We start from the raw sequence: 9,410 nt of genomic DNA on the forward strand, positions 1-9,410 counted from the left end.
TACAAAAAGATTTTTCCACCTTTATTGAAAAATAATCAACATATTATAATTTGTAAATATAAGAAATGATTTCTTATAACATTGCAAACTTTTAACATTGTGTAAATTTTGTACAATTTGATAAATTGGCATACATCTGTATTGCAATATAATCTATATAAAAATGTTAATACATCTACTATCTCATATAGTTGCCACTGTTTTTTATGCATGTATGGTAAGGAATTTTAAGATCTACTCTCTTAGCAACTTTTATGTATATAGTACAGTAGAGATAAACTTCAGAGGACTTGTGGGTTTTGTTCCAGACCGCCTCAATAAAGTGATTATCTCAATAAACTAAGTCAAATTATTATTTTTTTTTTTTTTGGTTTCCCAGTGCAAATGAAAAATTATGTTTCCCAGTGCATATAAAAAATAAACACTATACTGTACTGTTCAAAAGCATTATGTCTTTAAGGATAAACAGTGTATATACCTTAAGTAAACTAGTTCTGAGTTTTCAGTGGGTCATAATTACTGATCACAGATCACCATAACAAATACAATAATAATGAAAAATCTTGAAATATTCCAAGAATTACCAACATGTGACAGAGAGACACAAAATGAACAAATGTCGTTAGAAAAATGGTGGCAGCAGACCTCTTTTATACAAGATTGCTATAAACTTTCAACTTGTAAGAATGTGATATATGCAAAGTTTAATAAAGGGAAGCACAATAAAAATGAATGTATATATTATTAACTATGATCATCATGCTGTACATTAGATCCCCAGAACTTTTTCATATTATAGTTGCAAGTTTGTACCCTTTGACCACCTTATTCCACCCCAGGTTCACCTCTTGTCAACTCAACTCTAAGTTTCCATTAGTTTGCTTTTTCTTCAGATTCTGTATGTAAGGGATATCATAATACATAAATTAAAATATATATAAAATCTTTGAAATATTTCACTCAGTATAATACCTTCAAGATCCATCCATGCTGTTGTAAATGGCAGTATTTCTTAATTTTTCATGGTTCAGTAGTATTCCATAGTATATATTTACCATACTTATTTTATTCTTTCATCCATTAATGGATACTGAAGTTATTTCCATCTCTTGCTTAGAGTTAATAATTTTATAAAGAACATAAGAGTGCAGATATGTCTTCGAATAGTGACTTCGTTTCCTTTAGATATATACCTAGAGGTGGGATTACTGAATCATATGGTAATTTTACTTTTAATAATATGAATAATCTCCATACTGTTTTCCATACAAATTTATATCCCTATCACAGTGCATAAGTTCCCCATTTTCCCCAATATTTACCAAAATTTGTTAGTTTTAATTTTTTGGTAGGATATATTCTAATAGGTAGTAATATCTTGTTGTGTTTTTCAGACGTAAACAACAACAACAACAACATAATGACTTTGCCCTGAGTTTTTACGTTGAACACTTTTTAATGCTCCTGTTGGTCATTTATATAACTTTTTTGAAAAAAAAAAGCCTTTGATATTCTTTTGCTATATTTTTAATTATATATTTTTTTCTATTTGTATGTGTTGGTTATTAACCTCTTTTCAGATATAAGATTTGTAAGTATTTTCTTCCATTCTGTGGATTGTGTTTTCATTCCCTTTTGTTTTTTTTTTGGCAATGCAGAAACTTTAGTTTGATGTAATACCATGTATTTATTTTTGCTTCTTTTGCTTGTGTTTTTGGCCTGGTATCCAAAAAACTATTGGCAAGACCAATGTCAAGGAGAATTTTTCCTATGTTTTCCTTTAGGAAATTTAGTTTCATGCATCACATTTAAGTCTTTAATCTATTTCAAGTTAAGATTTATGAATGATATAAGGTTCCCGTTTAATGCTGGTTTATGTGACTATTCAGTTTTAAATATCATTTATTGAACAGACTATCTTTACCCATTATATATGTTGGCCCCTGTCAAATATTAGGTGACTGTATGAAAGGATTTATTTCTGGACTCTCAATTCTGTTCTACTTGTTTATTGGTCTGTTTTTATGCCAGTATACTTTATTGTTTTGAGCATGAGGGCTTTGTAGTATAGTTTCAAATCAAGAAGTGTAATTTCGCTTCTTCATTCTTTCTCAGAACTGCTTTAATTATTTGTTGTCTTTTATGGTCTCATATAAATTTTAGGATTCTTTACTTACTTCTGTAAAAAAAATATTGGATTTTTTAAAAAGATTATTTATTTATTTATTTGACAGAGAGAGATGACAAGCAGGTAGAGAGGCAGGCAGAGAGAGAAGAGGTAGCATCTTCGTGCTGAGCTGAGAGCCTGATGCAGGGCTCGATCCCAGGATCCTGGGATCATGACCTGAGCCGAAGGCAGCGGCTTAACCCACTGAGCCACCCAGGCGCCCCTAACATTGGATTTTTGATAGGAATTGAATTTACAGATGGTTTTCGGTAGTATGGATATTTTAACAATGTTAATTCTTACCATTCATAAATATGAGCTATCTTTCCATTTATGTCTCCTTCAAATTCTTTATCAATGTCATAGTTTATGGGGTACAGATCTTTCATCTTCTTAGTTAAATCTTTTCCTAAGTATTTTATTATTTTTGATGCTATTGTGAATTAGATTGTTCTCTTTATTTTTTCAGATAGTTCATCATTAGAGTGTTAAAATGCTCCTGTCTTGTGCTTACTTTGGCAGCACATATACTAAAATTGGAATGATGCAGAGAAGATTAGCCTGATCACTGAGCAAGGATGACATGAAAAACTATTATAAAAAAATGAAACAAAACAAAATTCCTGTCTTTTATATATTGATCTTGTATTTGGCAGCTTTATTAAATTTGTTTATTCAAAATTTTTTGTGAAGTTTTTAGGATTTTTTTACATGTAAGTTCATGTTATCCAAAAAAAGAAAATTTTACTTCTTCCTTTTTTTTTTTTTTTTTTTGGAGTCTTTTATTTCTTTGTGTTCCTTGTTTCTCTGGCTAGGACATCCAGTACTATGTCAAATGAGAGTAGTGAAAGTGGACACACTTGTCTTTTTTCTGATCTTTAAGGGGAAAACTTTCAAACTTTTTTGATTGAATATGAGATTAGCTCTGGGCTTGGGCTTGCAATATGTGTTTTTTCTTTAATGGATTTTTTAAATTATTTTTAAAATTTTTTTATAAACATATAATGTGTTTTTATCCCTAGGGGTACAGGTCTGTGAATCACCAGGTTTACACATTTCACCGCAGTCACCATCACTCATCATAGCACCTGCTCTCCCCAATGTCCATACCCCCACCATCCTCTCCCAACACACCTCCCCCCAGCAACCCTCATTCTGTTTTGTGAGATTCAGTCTTTTATGGTTTGTCTCCCTCCCAATCCCATCTTCTTGTATTTTTCTTTTCGTAGGCCCGAAACCGCCTATGTTGCATCTCCACTTCATCATATCAGGGAGATCATATGATAGTTGTCTTTCTCAGATTGATTTATTTCGCCAAGCATAATACCCTCTAGTTCCATCCATGTCATCACAAATAGCAGGATTTCATTTTTTTGATGGCTGCACAGTATCCCATTGTACATATATACCACATCTTATTTATTGATTGATCTGTTGAAGGACATTTAGGTTCTTTCCATAGTTTAACTATTGTGGACATTGCTGCTATAAACATTTGGGTGCATGTGCCCCTTCAGAATGCCACGTTTGTATCTTTAGGGTATATACCCAGTACTACAATCACTGGGTCATAGGGTAGTTCTATTTTCAGCTTTTTGAGGCACCTCCATGCTGTTTTCCAGAGTGGTTGCACCAGCTTGCATTCCCACGTACAGTGTAGGAGGGTTGCCCTTTCTCCACATCCTTGCCAGCATCTGTCATTGACTGACTTGTTCGTTTTAGCCATTCTGAAAGGTGTGAGGTGGTATCTCATTCCGGTTTTGATTTGTATTTCCCTGATGCCGAGTGATGTGGAGCATTTTTTCATGTGTCTGTTGGCCATTTGGATGTATTCTTTGCAGAAATGTCTGTTCATGTCCTCTGCCCATTTTTTCATTCGATTATTTGTTCTTAGGGTGTTGAGTTTGATAAGCTCTTTATAGATTTTGGATAGATACTGGCCCTTTATCTCGTATGTCATTTGCAAATATCTTCTCCCAGATAACTTCTGACAGTCATCTTTTGGCTTTGTTAACTGTTTCCTTTGCTGTGCAAAAGCTTTTTGATCTGATGAAATCCCAGTAGTTCATTCTTGTCCTTGCTTCTCTTGCCTTTGGCGATGTTCCTAGGAAGAAGTTGCTGCTGCTGAGGTCAAAGAGGTTGCTACTTGTTCTCTCCTCAAGGATTTTAATGGATTCCTTTCTCACATTATGCTTCTTCATCCATTTCCAGTGTATTTTCATGTGTGGTGTAAGGAAATGGTCCAATTTCATTTTTCTGCATGTGGCTGTTCAATTTCCCCAACACCATTTGTTGAAGAGGCTGTCTTTTTTCCATAGGACATTCCTTCCTGCTTTGTTGAAGATTAGTTGACCATAGAGTTGAGGGAGTATTTCTGGGCTCTCTATTCTGCTCCATTGATCTATGTCTGTTTTGGGGACAGTTCCCTACTATCTTGATGATGACAACTTTGTAATAGAGCTTGAGGTCTGGAATTGTGATGCCAACAACTTTGGCTTTCTTTTTCAATATTCCTCTGGCTATTCGAGGTATTTTCTAGTTCCATCTATATTTTAGGATGATTTGTCCCATTTCTTTGAAAGCAATGGATGGGATTTTGATAGGGATTGCATTAAATGTGTAGATTGCTTTAGGTAGCATAGACATTTTCACAATATTTGTTCTTCCAATACAGGAGCATGGAACATTTTTCCATTTCTTTGTGTCTTCTTCAATTTCTTTCATGAGTACTTTAGAGTTTTCTGAGTATAGATTCTTTGTTAGGTTTATTCCTAGGTATCTTAGGGTTTTGCGTGCAGTTGTAAATGGGATTCACTCCTTAATTTCTATTTCTTCAGTCTTGTTGGTATAAAAAAAATGCAACCAATTTCTGTTCATTGATTTATATCCTGACACTTTACAGAACTTCTATACAAGTTATAGCAGATTTGGAGTGGAGTCCTTTAAGTTTTCCACATACAGTATCATATCATCTGCAAACAGGGATAGTTTGACTTCTCTTCTGCCAATTTGGCAAAATTTGGATGGATTTAATTTCTTTTTGTTGTCTGATTGCTGAGGCTAGGACTTCGAGTACAATGTTGAATAGCAGTGGTGATAACGGACATCCCTGCCGTGTTCCTGACCTCAGCGGAAAAGTATTCAGCTTTTCTCCATTGAGAATGATATTTGCAGTGGGTTTTTCATAGATGGCTTTGATAATATTGATAATATGTGCCCTCTATCGCTACACTTTGAAGAGTTTTTTTTTAAGATTTAATTTATTTATTTGACAGAGAGAGAGATCACAAATAGGCAGAGAGAAAGACAGAGAGAGAGATGAGGAGAAGCAGGCTCCCTGCTGAGCAGAAAGCCCAATGCAGGACTCGATCCCAGGCCCCTGGGATCATGACCTGAGCCGAAGGTAGAGGCTTAACCCACTGAGCCACCCAGGCGCCCCCACTTTGAAGAGCTTTAATCAGGAATGGATACTGCACTTTGCCAAATGCTTTTTCAGCATCTATGGAGAGTATCATATGGTTCTTGTTCTTTCTTTTTTTGATGTGTTGTATCACATTTATTGATTTGCAGATGTTGAACCAACCTTGTAGCCCTGGAATAAATCCCAGTTGGTCGTGGTGAATAATCCTTTTAATGTACTGTTGAATCTTATTGGCTAGTATTTTGGTGAGAATTTTCGCATCTGTGTTCATCAAGGATATTGGTCTGTAGTTCTCTTTTTTGATGGGATCCTTGTCTGGTTTTGGGATCAAGGTGATGCTGGCCTCAGAAAAAAAAAGAGTTTGGGAGTTTTCCTTCCATTTCTATTTTTTTGGAACAGTATCATGAGAATAGGAATTAATATTTCTTTAAATGTTTGGTAGAATTCCCCTGGGAAGCCATCTGGCCCGGGGCTTTTGTTTGTTTGGAGATTTTTGATGACTGTTTCAATCTCCGTACTGGTTATGGGTCTGTTCAGGTTTTCTATTTCTTCCTGGTTCAGTTGTGGTAGTTTATATGTTTCTAGGAATGTATCCATTTCTTACAGATTGTTGAATTTGTTGGCGTAGAGTTGCTCATAGTATGTTCTTATAATTGTTTGTATTTCTTTGGTGTTGGTTGTGATCTCTCCTCTTTCATTCATGATTTTATTTATTTGGGTTCTTTCTCTTTTCTTTATGATAAGTCTGGAAAGGGGTTTATCAATCTTATTAATTCTTTCAAAGAACCAGTTTCCTAGTTTCGTTGATTTGTTCTACTGTTTTTTTTTTTGTTGTTGTTGTTGTTGGTTTTTTGTGGTTTTTGTTTGTTTGTTTCTATTTCATTGATTTCTGCTCTGATCTTTATTATTCCTCTTCGCCTGCTGGGTTTAGGCTTTCTTTGTTGTTCTTTCTCCAACTCCTTTAGGTGTAGGGATATGTTGTGTATTTGAGATCTGAGAGAGAAGCGTGGTTGCACACGTCTGTCACTGCACTCCCCAGGAGCAAGTCTGGGGAAGGCACAGCACGCCGCCCCCAGAGAAAAGAAGGAGCCGTTGGCCTTGTGGTCGGGAAAAGGACGGAAAGCAGGGTAGATTGCCATGGCAGGAAGAGCAGGCCGGTGGCAAGACAAGTGTCACCCGCTCCCTGTGCGGAGAGATGGAAGCCTGGCTGCTAAGGAGACATGAGGGGATGACTAGGGCAGGGACGCGTGCTCCACTCTGAGGAAGGAGTGTGGGCAGAAGGCAGGCCTGTCCTGTGCCTCTGGTCCCAAGGGGACAGCATCTCCTTGAACACCTGTCCATAGGGCAGACTTGGGCTAGCTACCAGGCGTCATACCCAGAACTCGCAGAAACAGCACCCTCGAGAAACGGGCAGTCAGATGCCATCTTCCTCCAACATGTGACAGCGTTTACGGTGGCAGGGAGTTTCCGGGGTTGAATGGGGACAATTCCCCAAAGCTCCCCATTCCAGTGAACGGGCGGTGTTCAGGGATCCTGTCTCCTCTCCTCTCCTGTGGGGAAGGCACTGGCCTTGTCCGCGAATCCGCCTGAGGTCCAGTGCCAAAGGCCAAGACTTGCCTACACCGGGAGATGGTATTGTGCATAGAGTGCCATCTTAGGCCATGCACGCTGCTGCAGGGTTTTGACTGTGTCTGCTTAGTTCGGCCTGGCAGGGTGAACCCAGGGCGCCAACATGGAGCCCGGGAAAGCAAGGTCCAAGAGACACCAGCTCTCCCGCGACTCTTCTTACTTGATGCGACAGAGCGAACACCCAAAGCCTTTCTGAGAAGCAGCAGCGAAGTTCGGATCGTCCCAAGCTGAAAACCTCTGCGAAAGCATAGCAGTCGCTGGGAAATCAGAGTCGGTTCTGAGAGCTGCTGTTGCTGCTTGCCTGACCCTAGTATTCGCAGCATGATGGGAGAAACCATCATAGTGCGAAAGCCTCTTTGCCCTGGCATCCCCTCTGGGAAAGCACAGCATTCTTTGGGAAATGAGTCCGGTCTGAGGGATGCTCCTGTTTGCCTGAGCTGGTCTCCTCAGCACGGTGTAATAAACCCGCATGGAGCGAAATCCTCTATGCCTGGGAATCCCCTCTGCCTGAGAGAGAAGCGCGGTTGTGCCTGTGGAAAGAGCCGTAAGCAAAGGGACCTGTTTTTCAGTGCGGTCACCAGGAGCATGTCTGTGGAAGCTGCAGTACACTACCCGTGGAAAAGAGCAGGAGTCGTTGGCCTTCTGGTCTGGAAAAGGTTGCGAAACAGGAGAGCCGACCCTGGGATGAACAGTGGCCGGTGGAAATACAAGTGTCACTCGCTCCCAGAGCAGAGAAACAGAAGCCTGGCTGCTAAGGAGACAGGAGAGGATGAGTAGGACAGGGCGCGTGCTCCACTCTTAGGAAGGAGTCTGGACAGAAAACATGTCTGTCCTGAACCTCTGGGCCCAAGGAGACAACAGCTCCTTGGCCACCTGTCCCTGGGGCAGACATGCACTAGCCACCAGGCGCCTACGCTGAACTCGCAGAAACAGCTCCTGAAATAACGGGGTGTCAGATGCCGTTTTCTTCCAGGATGTGTAAGCTTGGAGGAGGCACCCGGTCTAAGGGGAAGGAGTGGGCACAGTCCCCCAAAGCTCCCTAATCTGTGCATAGGCCGAGTGCAGAGATCCTGTCGCCTCACCTCTCCTGTGGTGAAGGCACTGGCCTAGACCCCGAGGCTGCCTGAGAGCCGGAGCAAAAGGCAAAACCTAACCTACCCCAGGAGATGGTCATAGGCATAGAGTGCCATGATAGGCCAAGCACGCTGATGCAGGGTTGTGACTGTGTCTGATTAGTTCGGCATAGCAAGGTGAATCCCGGGCTTAAAGTAGGAGACCAGGAAAGCAAGTCCCAAGAGGCACCAGCTCTCCCGCGGCTATTCTTCCCTGCCGCGCAGAGTGAATACCCAAAGACTTTCTGAGGAAGCAGCAGCGAAGAGCTATTCGCCCAAGCCAAAGCTTCTGCGAGAGCACAGAATTGGCTGAGAAATGTTCTGCCGGCTGCTTCTGCTTGCCAGAGCCCAGTCTCGCGGTTGGAGAAACCCGCATACAGCGAAAGCCTCTTTGCCTGGGCATCTCCCCTGGGAAAGCACAGCGTTCCTTGGGAAATCAGAGTTGGGTTGGGGATGCTGCTGCTGCTTGCCTGATCTAGTGTCCGCAGCTCGGTGGAAGATACCCGCATGGAGCGAAATACTCTTTGCCCTAGCATCCCCTCTGCCTGAGAGAGAAGCCAAGTGTGGGGAAGGCACAGCACGCCGCCCCCGGAGATGAGAAGGAGCCGTTGGCCTTGGGGACGGGAAACGCTTGGGAAGCAAGGTAGCCTGCCGTGGCACGAACAACAGGGCGGTGGCAAGACAAGTGTCATCCGCTCCCTGTGCGGAGAGATGGAAGCCTGGCTGCTTAGGAGACATGAGGGAAAGACTAGGGCAGAGGCGAGTGCTCCACTCTTAGGAAGGAATCTGGGCAGAGAGCATGCCTGTCCTGAGCCTCTGGTCCAAGGAGACAGCATCTCCTTGGCCACCTGTCCCTGGAGCAGATATGCGCTAGCCACCAGACGCCTACGCTGAACTCGAAGAAACAGCTCCCTGAAATGACGGGGAGTCAGATGCCGTCTTCCTCCAGGATGTGGAAGCTTGGAGGAGCCACGGGGTTTAAGAGGAAGGAGTGGGCACAGTCCCCCAAATCTCCCTAATCTGTGCACGGGCCATGTGCAGGGATCCTGCAGCCTCCTCTCTCCTGTGGTGAAGGCCCTGT

General features: G+C 41.3%; 1 non-coding gene across 1 annotated transcript; it reads left to right on the plus strand.

Annotated features, from left to right (window-relative positions):
* The first annotated feature begins 2,673 nt into the window (after positions 1–2,673).
* On the plus strand, positions 2,674–2,780 carry LOC131813315 (U6 spliceosomal RNA). The gene has a single exon (XR_009346735.1). It is a non-coding gene; the product is annotated as a U6 spliceosomal RNA (small nuclear RNA).
* Positions 2,781–9,410: the final 6,630 nt, after the last annotated feature.

The sequence above is a fragment of the Mustela lutreola genome, chromosome 12, assembly GCF_030435805.1.
Source record: "Mustela lutreola isolate mMusLut2 chromosome 12, mMusLut2.pri, whole genome shotgun sequence".
In the NCBI taxonomy this organism is placed as follows: Eukaryota; Metazoa; Chordata; class Mammalia; order Carnivora; family Mustelidae; genus Mustela; species Mustela lutreola.